Here is a 13,720-nt window from a genome sequence, read left to right on the forward strand (position 1 = left end):
GTACATGTACTTTTTTGTACTTGTAGGAAAAGCAAAAAATGATTATTGCTTCTGTATCTTAAATTGAATGTTGGCTTTTCACATCTATGCACTCTCATCTAAGTATTTTGTGTTATGACAAGACTTTGTCATGTCCAACTTTATTGAAATATTAGATAATTAGGTACAAAGAGAGCATGTGTAGTCACTTGAAATACGTTCACATAAATATGAGCATCATTTGGTAATTTGACTGAACACCGCAGTGTTCTGGGCTTGGACTTGACAGGCTCATTTGTAACCGAGACCAAGGACCGACAAAAAACCTTGGCAAAAATTGGTACAGATGCGATACTGAACACAGTTGATTCCCAAAAGTGATATCTAGAAAGTTTTATAAGAACATGTATTCCCAGTTTTGGACTTGGTACAAATTTGGCAGATCTCATTTGATCTTCTCAGTCTAGCTAAGTTCTTGAAGAGTATTGTCACCGCACTTGTAAATAAAACACACAGAATTGCACCAAGAATTAGACAACATATTCAGAATAGGAGAACGGTCTCTCCAATAACAACTTATTGATTGAAATATGTATTTGAAATGGTTGGAATGAGCCTTAATTGATTTGAGATTTGATGACCATATGATGATAAGAATTGAATTTTAGTACAAAAGCAATTGTGAATGTAATGTCCTGTTGTGACGTTTTCACACCTTGTTGAGACATGGACCAGCTAGGACTCGAACCTAGGACCTTCCATACGCTGCTGGAGTGCTCTACCACTGAGCTACTGGCCCCTCTTGGACCAGTCCATCGTCGGTCCGAGTGTGGCTTATTTCCACCAACACCCCCCCTTAAGCCACACCTCTCGTGTGCTTGGGGCTCCTAGCCTGGACCTGGCTCTGATACCATGTTGAGACATGGACCAGCTAGGACTCGAACCTAGGACCTTCCATACGCTGCTGGAGTGCTCTACCACTGAGCTACTGGACCCTCTTGGACCAGTCCATCGTCGGTCCGAGTGTGGCTTATTTCCACCAACACACCTCCCCATTGCAAATGGGGACCCCCCACTTTTTCACTTTTAGGGTAGGTGTTTTGCTTAGGTTGTCTTGGTTTAGCAATAATTTCCTAGTGTTTTCCTTTGCTTATGAGAGGGTGTTGGATCAAATGTTTTAAATGTCAAAATGCTAGAATGATCCTAGTTTTGTCTAAGTCTGAAGGTTGCAACAAGTTTTGATTGTGAGCGTAAATATGTCTAAGTGTTGCAAGTCAGTGATATTTTTGTGCTTGAGCATCAAAAGTCCCTATAGGAGTTGTTTTTCTACTCCTGGGGTGTAAATTAAGTCAAATCTGCACATTTTCTTGATGGATCCCTAATTTTCTTGCTCAAATTTAGATAAATTTGACTAAGTCCCAATGCACAACGATGAAATTTGACATGTCTGGATACTTTTGAGTGAGAAAATCATCAAATTCCCGATGGAAAACATATAATTGAGGTATAGAAGTTAGTTATCCTGATGGAGGACGTTTTTCCCTAAGCTTTTTGGATAGATTTCTGATGACCCATGATTTTCCCTACTCAAATTCCTGATGAGGGGCATTTTTCCCCAAGTATCTTGACTATTGTCCTGATGTACCATGTTTTTCCACCAGGAGTCCCAAAATTTGTCTCTGTGTTGAGAATTTTCCTATTGAAGTGTGGATTTCCCTAGGAATGAATGACAAGTTTTAAGTGGACAAAATTCCTTGTCCCGATGGAGGTCGTTTTCCCCAAAGCCAATCTATGGACAAAATTTAAGGAAATGAATGAAGATAATTGTTCTGATGGGGATTGAATTTCCCCAAGATGAAATTTTTGGACAATGCAAGTTAAATGAGTGAAATTTTGTTGTCCAGACAAGGTTCGTTTTTCCCCATGTGCCATTTGTGATGAATTTTAATGGGAATTATTGTCCCAATATGGATTGATTTTCCCCAGCTGGCCCAAATTCAATGAAAGTGAGATTTTAAATGCAAAGTGGGCCAAATTAAATTGTTCCTGCCTTGTTATAAATTATTTAATGATCAACAACAATCATTTAATATCAAATGTGTTATCCCAGTGCAAGGCGATTTTCCACCAGGTTGTTATAAAGCAAGTTTTTTATCCCACATTGCTTGTGTGGTGAAGTATCAAGGTCAAAATGTGTATATGTATGCCCAATCAACATTAAAATAATATTATAAGTATGCTGATGTGACAGTTTGAAGCGTGATTGAGGGCAGATTGAAGATTCCAGCTAGGCGATTTTTGCCCAAGTGTCATTTAGACACCATTGTTGAAGTGGAGTTGCAGATTGAAAGGGGCGATTTTGCCCAACTATTCCCAGTGCCACCATTGGAGGAGAATTTCCAGAATTGTTGTAGGTTGCTGGTCACCATTGAAGGCATAGACGAATTTTGAGGTTTGGCGCCACCATTGCTTGGGCCACGATTTTCTTTGTGTGGCTGATTGCCTCACATATTGGGAGCGATCTGTGCATATTTCATCGGGCGCCATTGCTGGGAGTGACTGTGATTTTGCTTAAGTGTTTGCTGGCCACCATTGGTTGGGAGTTTGATCACCATTTTTGGCCACCATTGGTTGGGAGTTTGATCACCATTTTTGGCCACCATTGCTGGTTATTGACTAAACATATACATTTCCAGATCTGAAAACTACATTTCTAGCTAGTGTGATTTTATTTGGACAATGTTTTTGGAGAGTTTGGGGGCATTTTGTGTGGACATCATTGCTGGTGTAAGTCTGAAACTCCTTTTCCTGAGTTGTCTTCAGACTGAAACCTTACTTCTAGCCGCATGATAGTGCCCAGGCGTGGCCATTTCTGAGTTTTTAATGTCAAAATAATTCAAATGCAAGCATGTGATAGGGCTGTGATCACTTCTAGCCATTGATATTTTCATTTGCAGCGCATCTTCAGACTTTTGGAGGCCATTTTCAAACTTTCAGAGGGTGTATTCAGACTTTAACATCAGAAAATCAGACTCCAATACACCATTTTCTGAGTATTTTCAGACATTGGAGGGTGTTTTCGGACCCAGTCCTCAGAAAATCAGACTTTCAAGTGACATTTTTTGACCAAGTTATACTTTTTTGAGCTTCAAATTAGTCTTTTTTTGAGTATACCAGGGTGTCTTCAGACTTGTTACTCAGAAAATCAAATCTGAGACAACTTTCCAGCCATTGAAGTGCAAGTTACAAGGGTATTCTCAGACATTTACACCCAGAAATCAGAACTGAGACAACACATTTGGCTGCAATTTCCTCCATTTTCTGAGTCTGAGAAGGTGTATCTAGACATTGTTCTCAGAAAATCAGACTTGATGCAACATTTAGACACTTAAAATCGGTCATTCTCTGAGCATTGACAAGTGTTTTCAGACCTGGACATTCATTTTTGGGCACCGAATCATACATTTTCTGAGTTTATTGGGGTGTCTTCAGACTTAGCAATTGTGATCAGACTTATCCTAAGTCTGAAAATCACGTTTTTTGAGGACAAATTTTCCAGTTTTCAATCTGGACCTTCACATTTTCCAAAATCGGTGTTACAATTTTCTAATTGGAATTATCCGGACAAATGTTGGAACATTGAAGTGTCCTGATGGGGTTCAAATTTCCACTCCATCAAATGATGATGCAATCGAACAAAATTTCAAGGACAATGATTCCCTATGAGGGTCGGATTTCCACTTCAGGGCAGAATTACAAAGGAAGGGACAGATCAATTCAAATGAAGATCAATGACAAAGTTGTCCAGATAGGCATCAAATTTCCACCGAGTGAAGGAATGGACAAAGATAATGCAGATGTGCTTGTGATGATCGATTTTCTACCAAGGTTGAAATCAAGTTTATCCCATAGGTGTTTGATTCGATACTTGTTTTGCAGAACTGTTATGAGGAAGCGAAGCATGATGATCAAGGCTTGAAGAGGATGCATATTGCGAGGACGACATCACAAATGCAGATGAGGAAGATCAACACTTCAAGGATTGGAAGAGGATTTCAGGACAAAGATTTCTAAAGGCAAAGATGTGGACTAGATCAAACGTGAAGAAGACTTCACCTTGATGGTGAACAAAAGTGAGGAAAGACAAATCCAAGATATGAGCACAAGGGGATTCCACATTATGGGATTAGGAACTACATCAAGGAATCGCAAAGTCCAAGAACATCAAGGAGGAAATAGTTCAACGAATTCCCTAACATAAGGATGAAATGCAAAGTATCACAGGGAATTCCAAGCATCATGAAGAATGTTCAAGGCATATTGATTAAGTCTACAAGGCAAGTTGAGCCGGTATTCCTGTCACCATTCGTTCAATCAAAGGGTACCAAGTCAACGTTTATTCAAGGAGGGAATAAGTGACACGTGGCACTACATCAAATATTATTTATCTTACCTACCCTCATCTCTCATTGGCCAATGTAATAGTGGTTGTAACAAACCCTAATTAGGGTTTCTATCTTTTGATCTTGGCCATTGATCTTGAATCAATCTGAGCCATTCAATGTAACGAGAAGTCTATATAAGGCTCAATACTCTCATTTGTAAAGGTTAATAGTAGAAGAGTTAGTAGTAGAGGAGTAGGAGAGTAGCTGCTAAGGCAATTAGAATCTAGGAATTAGAAGTTAGAGTAGGAGTAGGGTAGGAGAAGAAGAAATTGTTGCTAAGACTTGTAAATGAACATACTTTTTTCATTGAAGATATGGTGAAATGTGTTGTTCAACAAGTTTCATGGTTTCCAATTCTCATTTGCTTTCATGTTGATTAGATGAATGGAAGATTTTGTGGATGATTAGTGATGAAATTAGTTTAATCCTAGCCTCTTGTTGATTGCAAGTTTGCCTTGTGTGGTCAACTGGAATATGAATTATTGCTCATCCATTGATATGCATTGCCTTGATGGTATTGATGTTGATGGTGGTAATTTGAACATCAATAACTTTACCTTAGAAGATTGCACTAGCTCTGTGTAGTTGTTCATTGATGTCGAAGCAAAGTGTAGTGGAGTTTCACCAAGTCATTTACTACATCCTACATTCCTAGGATTAGATTAGACTCTCTAAACCCTTTCCTTTTGATCTTTCTTTGTTAGATGAGTTAATCCCACATTCCAGCAATGTCCAAGTATTCAAGCATTCATGTACAACGTAAGTCCCCTTGTGATTCCAGCATTATCACATCAAACCATTGAGCTTATCAACGAGTCAAGACCTGATATTTCATAATCTTGGAGTTGTCTCATTTGATCGCAAACAAGCAGAAAACCATAACACCATAATTTTTATGTGGAAACCCAGAAAGGGAAAAACCACTGTGGGATTGAGATCCACAATATTATAATACTATGATCAGGAGTATAATAATATTACAAGAGGGGAATACACATGCATTTAGGCACACTGCTCAATTACAAAAGAGGGCTACAACCTCGAAGGACTCACTGTCCTACAAATGATTACAAATGATAACAAAAATGTTTGAACTGATGAGTAGCATCTACAAATGGCAAAATGTAGTTCCGGTTAAGCGCAAATAGTCTTCTTCCACTGTTCTATCAAACTGCTCTGTTCTGCTCTGCATTGTCAAATACCAGAGCACAAATCAAAGATGGTACATGTGAAATTGCGCTCGGACGCTCATACACTCTTCACACACTCACATCTCTATCCGAAATGCTCAAATAAATCGGTCTTATATATCCGCATCATCAAATTGAATCAATTCCATGGCGGCCTAAAAACCACATAACACACAACATGAAATGTGTCACAATAAGTCGACTCAATCCGATTACAAATCCATATGCGGGCCTAAACAAGTTGATAATATGCTTCACACATGTCGGCTCAATCACCTCGAACTCAAAACCAATCATCGAAATCATCCCAAAGTTTCTGCATAACATGCTACACCAAAATAACCATGTTCTTCTTGAAATATCGGATATCGGATCTTCAATCTTGCATGAGAATCAATACTGGAGGCTAGGATTGCGAATTAAGCTGTCTCGAACATCTAATCACCTAACTCTTCCACCGCAACCAAAACTATGCAACCAAAATTGAGTTCTACTCAATGTACTTATACTCTGCCGCATACTGTATTCCACCTTCTAGACTTAAGCAAAATGAATATCAAACTTCCGGTAGAACAATTTAGCATATACCGGATGTGATTTCTGATCTAAGTTGCCATCCCGAACAGGGAAAACTTTAAGAAACCCCACCCCTTGGACAAGGTGTAAAAACATGGCGAAAGTTGTATAATTCCCGAGGAAAATTTTAATTTTATGGGTGAATTTTTGTGTTTTACGGAGAAAAAAAATAATCTCCATTAGCGAATTGTAATGTTTTTAAAACCAGAAAAATATTTGCATTGGTGATTTCAACCTATTTTCAAACCATTAAAAAAAAATATTGGCGATTTCAACCTATTTTCAAACCATAAAAATAAAAATATTGGCGATTTCAAGCTATTTTCAAACCATAAAAATAAAAAGATTGGCGATTTCAAGATATTAACTTTAAGTCATTAAAACACGTGGCACGCAGTCGTCATCTCTCTGCCTGGAAGACTGCCCATTAGGGCATCTCGCGACCTAGCGACAAGCCCTTACGACTCTCTCTATCTCCAACTCGCAAGCTGAAAATGCTAAGCCTTCGTAACCTCGAGATCTAGCGACTGAGGGAAACTGAACTGCCACTCGCCAATTCTCGACCACAAAATGTTAAGTCCTCGTCACCGCAGCGACTTGGAGATAGTGGTAACTTTAACCCTTGTCGCGTACTCGCCAACATAAAACTGTTTATCTCTTAACCGCTAGAAATTCACTCGCAAGCTCGCGGCTTGATCCGGTCTTCAAACATTTAACTTCGCGAGCTGGCGATAACCATTAAACCTAACCACAAACTGTCTAGTCACTAGCTTGTGACCTAAAAATGCTAACATTAAACAAACATGAGAGCTAGCGACAACTGTTTGAAATGAGTTACTCGCTAACTCTCGCGGCTATAATGTATGACATCAGACCAACTCGAGACCTCGCGACCTATCGTGCATGGAGTTGCAATTGTTGTGTGCTCTGTGATACCGGATGCGTGTTTTTTTGTTTTCTGCTATGTGAGTTTGTTTATTGTCAGAGGGGTTGTGAAAGTGAGAAGGATTGCCAGAGGGGGTGTGAAACCCTTTTCTTATCAAGAAAGGCCATGCATGGCACATCCTCTGCTTCTACTCTGCCACAGGATGGTAGGGGGTTTGAAGAAGGAGCCCGCAGAGGAATGAAAGAAGGATTTGTTTGGGTGGGGAGTGGCAGCCAGTCATCTTTGTGATGACATGGAAGCTGCAACCCCTCCCCAACATATTACATTTACCCTAAAGCTCCTCTTTCCACTTTCCTTGATCGTGGGCATGAAGGCCCGAGCTTATCTTTCCATTTTCTCTGTTCTTGGGTATGAAGGCTTCCTCCTCTATTTGGAAACGATCTGTTGGACAAAACGTAACATCTCACATTCCATCCGAAGGCATCAGGGTGATAATGGCATGGGTCAAGCAGTTTTGCAAGTTGTATAGTCATTGGGGTTCCTTTTCTAGTTCCAGTAGTGATTCTTCATTCTAGACTCTAGGTGAAGGGAGCAAGTTGTATACTGTATAGTCATTTATATAGCAAATGAAAAGCATTTAGTGTCAAGCTTTGTGCAGGTTCTTGAAGGAGTTATATATAAATTATTAAATTTACTGTGTATGATTGTATCTCTTTCAAATGATCAGAATCATGAAATTTAACTTTTTTCATTTGTTGCATTGTTATGGTGTATGTAATTTTTCATTTAAATTATCTGTTAGTCTGGAATCATAATACATATTAAGGATTCACCTCATTGTAATTGGTGGGCGGATTATAAACAGTCATAGAACACCTCCTTATATATTACATAAACATCCATAGCATATAAAATCATAAGACTCAAGAGTATTAAGAATGAAAGTATTACTATTAAACACCACAATAGATGGGAATACATTATACAACATAATTAGTAAAACTATTAAACACCACAATAGATAGGAATACAACATATATTACATTATACAACATATATTACATAAACATCCATAGCATATAAAATCATAAGACTCAAGAGTATTAAGAATGAAAGTATTACTATTAAACACCACAATAGATAGGAATACATTATACAACATAATTAGTAAAACATCAAGACAACAGACCGGTGTCTTATCCTAGGGCATAGACTCTAGAGTCACTTTAAACTTACAATTCAAGACAACCTGATAATAAACTTCAATAATGAATAATGCCATTACGTACACAACCCAGATTCATATGTAAACTGAAAAACCTTTGACCATTCAATTCACAGTGAAAAAATAAATTCAACACAAAGACAATTATGTGAAGATCTCAAACTGCAAATGATATTGATATTATATTCATAATGATATCAGAAAGTAAATTCACAATGCGATTCAAGTTTTCAACTATGCACTTATCAAATTCTTGAACAGTTGAGCTATTATAAATTTATAACTATATAAGAGTTTTCAAGTTCAACATCAATAAAAGTGGCCAACTGGCCATCCCTCTCTACCGATCGAAAATAAAAAGATTACTGTGAGTAATCTTGGGTAGCAACCTCAACCTGAGATTTCTTCTTTGGCTTTAGCATGGCTTGCCACCTGCCCACCTCTTTGTGTGTTGGCCAACTGAATGCCTTTACCTCTTCCAACTTTGCAACTGAATCTGTCCATCTGGCATCTGTAACTGCCCTAGACTCAACAATAAATTTTGCATGGTCAACCTCAACCTTGAACAGTGAATCAAGCAGACCGTTAAGGAAATCAGCATCAACCTGTTCATTTACATGCTTGATTATTTCTTCTTGCTCCAGAATCAAATCAAATTCGCTGGTCCAATTAGAAACTGATTTCAACTGTCCATTACTACCATAAATTGAAGGCACCAATTTACTATAACCTTCCCCAAATGTCTGCAATTTTTCATTTATAAGCACATCCTTCCCTGTGAAAAATGCATAAGCTACATTCATTACCTCCACCATGTCTTTGGTGTCACTGATCTTGGGAGGGAACTCGTCACTATACATCATTGTAGTATCTAGTTTATCCATTAATCTGCTTCTTCCTGACCAAACATTGAACAAAGGTCCAAGAAAAGCGACAACCTCTGAGGATGTTTTACTTGCCTCTGTCAAAGAAATGTGCAAATCATGCACTACCATCAATTTTACTTTCAATACATTAATCCTGTGTTTCAGAATTCCTGACACAACAAAGATAGCCTTGACATTTTGTTCCTTTTCAAGCTTTTCAATTTTCCCTGTGTATTCCTCCATTTTTGCTATCACATCAACTGGTATTTCTTGTACTTGTTCTGTAATCTGTATTGGAGGGGGCTCATTTGCAATTTTTTCTTTCAAATCCACTCACTCTTCCTCCAGAGCGCCCTTCTTCATCAGTGTCTCTTCATATTTTTTATTCAATGTAATCAATTGGGTATATGTTTTTGTGTATCTTCTTGACAAATCCTCTGTTTTTGATAAATTCATGAAAGAAACTTGAGTCGAAAAAGAGGCAATCTCTATGTTAGTTGTGTTTTGCAAGTTCCAGATCATTCTGTCAGCTTTCTTTTCTACTTGGATATTTAGAAGGTGGGGCTTTTGAGTGGAAGGGGCCAAAGACCAAGCAGCAAGTATCTTTGACTTAGGATTAAATCCTGATCCTCTTATTACATCTCCAATTTCAAATTCAGTTTTGAACATTAGGTCCTCTTGCTTCCTAATCTGATCAATAATAAAAGTAGACTGGATATCCCAGTCAGGCATCATAATCATACCAGTACTCTTAATCAATTGTCTTGCCTGTTCCATAGATATTTGCTCCCTGTCAGGATCATATTGCTGTAGTGCCTCGATGATCTCCTGTTTCTTTTCTTCATTTGCTTCCTCTATGATCAGATTTTGTCTTAATTGTTTTTGTTTCAATCTTGACAAAAAACTTTTAAATTCATCTGACTTAATAAAGTCATCATCTTTCATGAATTCATTTGACAACATCACACGCTCATCAAAGTCTTGAGCAAGGGCTTTGTTTGTTTCTCCTTGTTCTTCATTGTGCCCTGCTTCTTTGAGATGTGTCCTTATTTGATGAAAGTATTGTCCTTGTTCTGTAACAATTGCTCTAGCAGGGTCTCTCCTCACAATTGTACCGACCTCACTGGTTTTTTGTTTCTTTGTAGCTGGGGTAGATTGAACTTCATCCCCACTCTCTACATCATCAGCATGAGCAGACACACTAAGTGGCCTCTTGCCATGTGAAGAATGTACATCTTGGGGGTCTTGCTGCTGAGCAGCCACTTCGGAATCTGGAATTGGAGGCATTTGTTCCATCAGAGTTTCATATAAACTCAACATTTTATTAATCCTCTCCAGGTACGGGCTATTAGGGCAAAAACCTGAGAAACTAGGGTCAACAGCCTTCAATTCTGCTTCAACTCTCATCAAATTTTTCCATTTTCTTCTCCTTTCTTGTACTTCATCTTTTCTCAGCAAATTGCTAACCACATCTTCATCATCCAATGGTTCATGGGCCTTTATTGCGGCCCAAGGTGTCATTTTTGGCATTGCAATTTTAATAAATTGTTCCGGATCACAGAATCTAGACACAGCATTAACCAACCTATACTGTTTAAGGAAATTGTTTACTTCATCAAAGCAACTCCTACTAATGGTAAAATCAGACGCAACCCAAAGCCTAGGAAGAAAAGAACCCTTCCTGTGTTTATCAAGGTATTCTTTTTCAACTAGGGTCAATTGCCAGATAAACTCCATAAAAGCAATCCTAATTGGAACAAGCTTTGGTAAAATATGGGGAGGCTGAGGACACCCATAGACTCTGATCACAGAAAAGTTATCAAAAAAATAAAAGTCCCCCCAGTTATGTGAAATAGACCAGTTTGGAACAAACTGGTAAGGTCTCAGAACTCTCCTAACATCAATTGACAATCGTTCCCTAATTATTCCTAGCATTTCCATAATTGGCGAAACAATCCAATTTTCAAAGAAAAGGAAAGAAGAATGGGGAGAACTACTGTACTAAACCTGGGTCCATCTTTGTATTGGCATTAAGACACCGAGTTCTTCTTTGAAAAGCTCCAATTCTTTATCCAAGAACTCAACATTATAGAACAAGATTAAATGCATCAACAATGAATAATGCTTGAATGTAGGGCTGGGTGCACCACTCTGAATTTCAACTAGAGCATTATGAATGTGTTCAACCACATAGCCCACATAATCGTAATCTTTGTTAACATCTGGGTGTTAAATGTCCATGGCCATCATCAGTAATTCAGCTGACACTGTTGAATCTCCATCAAAACCCAACACTCTGCATAATCCATAGATTGTACAATGCATATAATGGTGGAAAGCTGTGATGTCAAATGGTGGTTCGATACTCTTTGGAATTATAACCGGCTTCCTATCCACCCTAGGCATGTATCTGGGGATTGCATGCTTCTTGATAACACCTTTGTATTTGTCATAATCCTCTGCATTCCGCTCCAAATCTATATCTGTACATGTAGAACTCGTAATTTGGAAAGCTTCAACAAAGCTAGCTCTGTTAATTGAAACTAGGGCAGACTGGTTCTTTCTTCTGATTACCCTAGATACTGGGCAATAGCGTTTGGCCAACTCTTTGATCAAATCCACATCAACATACACATCTCACACAATTAACTTTGCCATATTTAAATCCCAAGGGTTTGACATCGGGACACCCTTAACCCTATTATTCCAGAAATACTTAAACAGAGCATAACCAGTCATATTAGGCGTGGTAGGGTTTCTGCATTGGTTAAATAAATCTCTCCATGCCAAATAATTTGTATTCAAAGCAACGGAAGTCCCTAGCATCAAATCTACAAATTCCTCTTTGTATTTCTTAACCATCATTTCCTCAGTGGCACTGGCCTTGGAACCTCCAGGTTCTCCTGCTCCACTTGTCGTGGCCTTGGGCTTGGGCTTGGGCTTGGGCTTGGGCTTGGGCTTGGAACCTCTAGTAGCACTCGTTGCCTGGGTCATTTTAGCTGCAGGAGAAAAACTTAACCAATTTTTTGAAATTTTCAGAGTTCTCACACCCAACACTCCGAATTCTCCTACGTTGTTGCAGAGCTCAATTCACTGGATTACCTCGAAGATAGAATGCATTAATGCAATTATACAAAACCTCGGCTCGATCATGCAATTTATGGTATTTACTATTTGGGCACCGTCACTTCTCTCAAGTCTCAACTCTCAAGTCTCATTAATTGCCACACTTGCATGAACTAGCTAGTAGCTATAGTTTGTGGCATTAATTCAAACTTCAAACTGAAGTACTCGAGCGAAATTTGAATTCATGCCCTTATATTTGATTGGCGATTGGCATTCAAAACTTTTATAGAACCTGGCAAACAAGTCCACGTGTCAGCGAGTTAGCGACAATGCTGCCAAATCCTCTTAATCGCAAGCTCGCAACCCCTTTTACGAATCCTCAAAGAATCTCGCGAGTGAGCGACAGCCGTTGATCTAACAAAATAACTTATTTCATCGCAAGCTCGCAACTAGAAACTTGACTTAAACCCTTGCGATCCCGCGATAAGAAGACACTTAACCGCCATCGCATGCTCGCAACACTTTTTGACTTAAGACTTACAAACCCGCGAGCATGCGATGACCACAAAATCAGACCAAAACTAAACAACTTCAAAACCTGCGAGCAAGCGACTTAACCCCATCGCATGATTGCAAATTAAAATGACCTAACCGCGAACACCTTGCGACCTTGCGATAACATAAAATCACATCCAGTCGCAACCTCGCAACATAAAATGGTATTCGGGAATGGGCGCCGTCATTAATGCAATTGTACAAATGTCAAAATCTCGGCTAGATCATGCAAGCCATCACTTCTCTCAAGTCTCATTAATTGGCACACTTGCATGAACTAGCTACTATGGCATTTGATTGCGATTGCCATTCAAAACTTTTACAGAACTCGACAAACAAGTCCACGTGTCAATCCCCATCTTTAATCGCACACTCTCAACCGGTTATAACAATTAGGAAAGGAACCGACGAGTTAGCGACAATGCTACCAAATCCTCTTAATCGCAAGCTCGCAACCCCTTTTACGAATCCTCAAAGAATCGCACGAGTGAGCGACAGCCGTTGATCTTCATCAAGCCCTTCAGTCGCAACCTCGCAACATTATTTGTAATATTCTTTCTTTACCTGCGAGCTGGAGACCACTGCAAATCTAACAAAATAACTTATTTCATTGCAAGCTCGCAACTCGAAACTTAACTTGACTTAAACCCTTGCGATCCCGCGACAACAAGGCACTTAACCGCCATCGCATGCTTGCAACACTTTTTGACTTAAGACTTACAAACCGACGAGCATGCGATGACCACAAAATCAGACCAAAACTTACCTGTCGCCAGATCGCAACTTAAAATGCTAAACAACTTCAAAACCTGCGAGCAAGTGACGAAACCAACTAAGCTGCGATACAAACTACATCGCATGATCGCAAATTAAAATGACTTAACCACGAACACCTCGCGACCGTGCGACAACATAAAATCACACCCAGTCGC

General features: G+C 39.0%; 1 protein-coding gene across 1 annotated transcript in view; it reads left to right on the forward strand.

Annotated features, from left to right (window-relative positions):
• LOC131041394 (DNA mismatch repair protein MLH1) overlaps positions 1–13,720 on the forward strand; it is a 383,111-nt gene that overhangs the window by 56,696 nt on the left and 312,695 nt on the right. The gene's annotated exons all lie outside the window — the stretch shown is intronic.

Source organism: Cryptomeria japonica, chromosome 11 (assembly GCF_030272615.1).
Source record: "Cryptomeria japonica chromosome 11, Sugi_1.0, whole genome shotgun sequence".
Taxonomy (NCBI): Eukaryota; Viridiplantae; Streptophyta; class Pinopsida; order Cupressales; family Cupressaceae; genus Cryptomeria; species Cryptomeria japonica.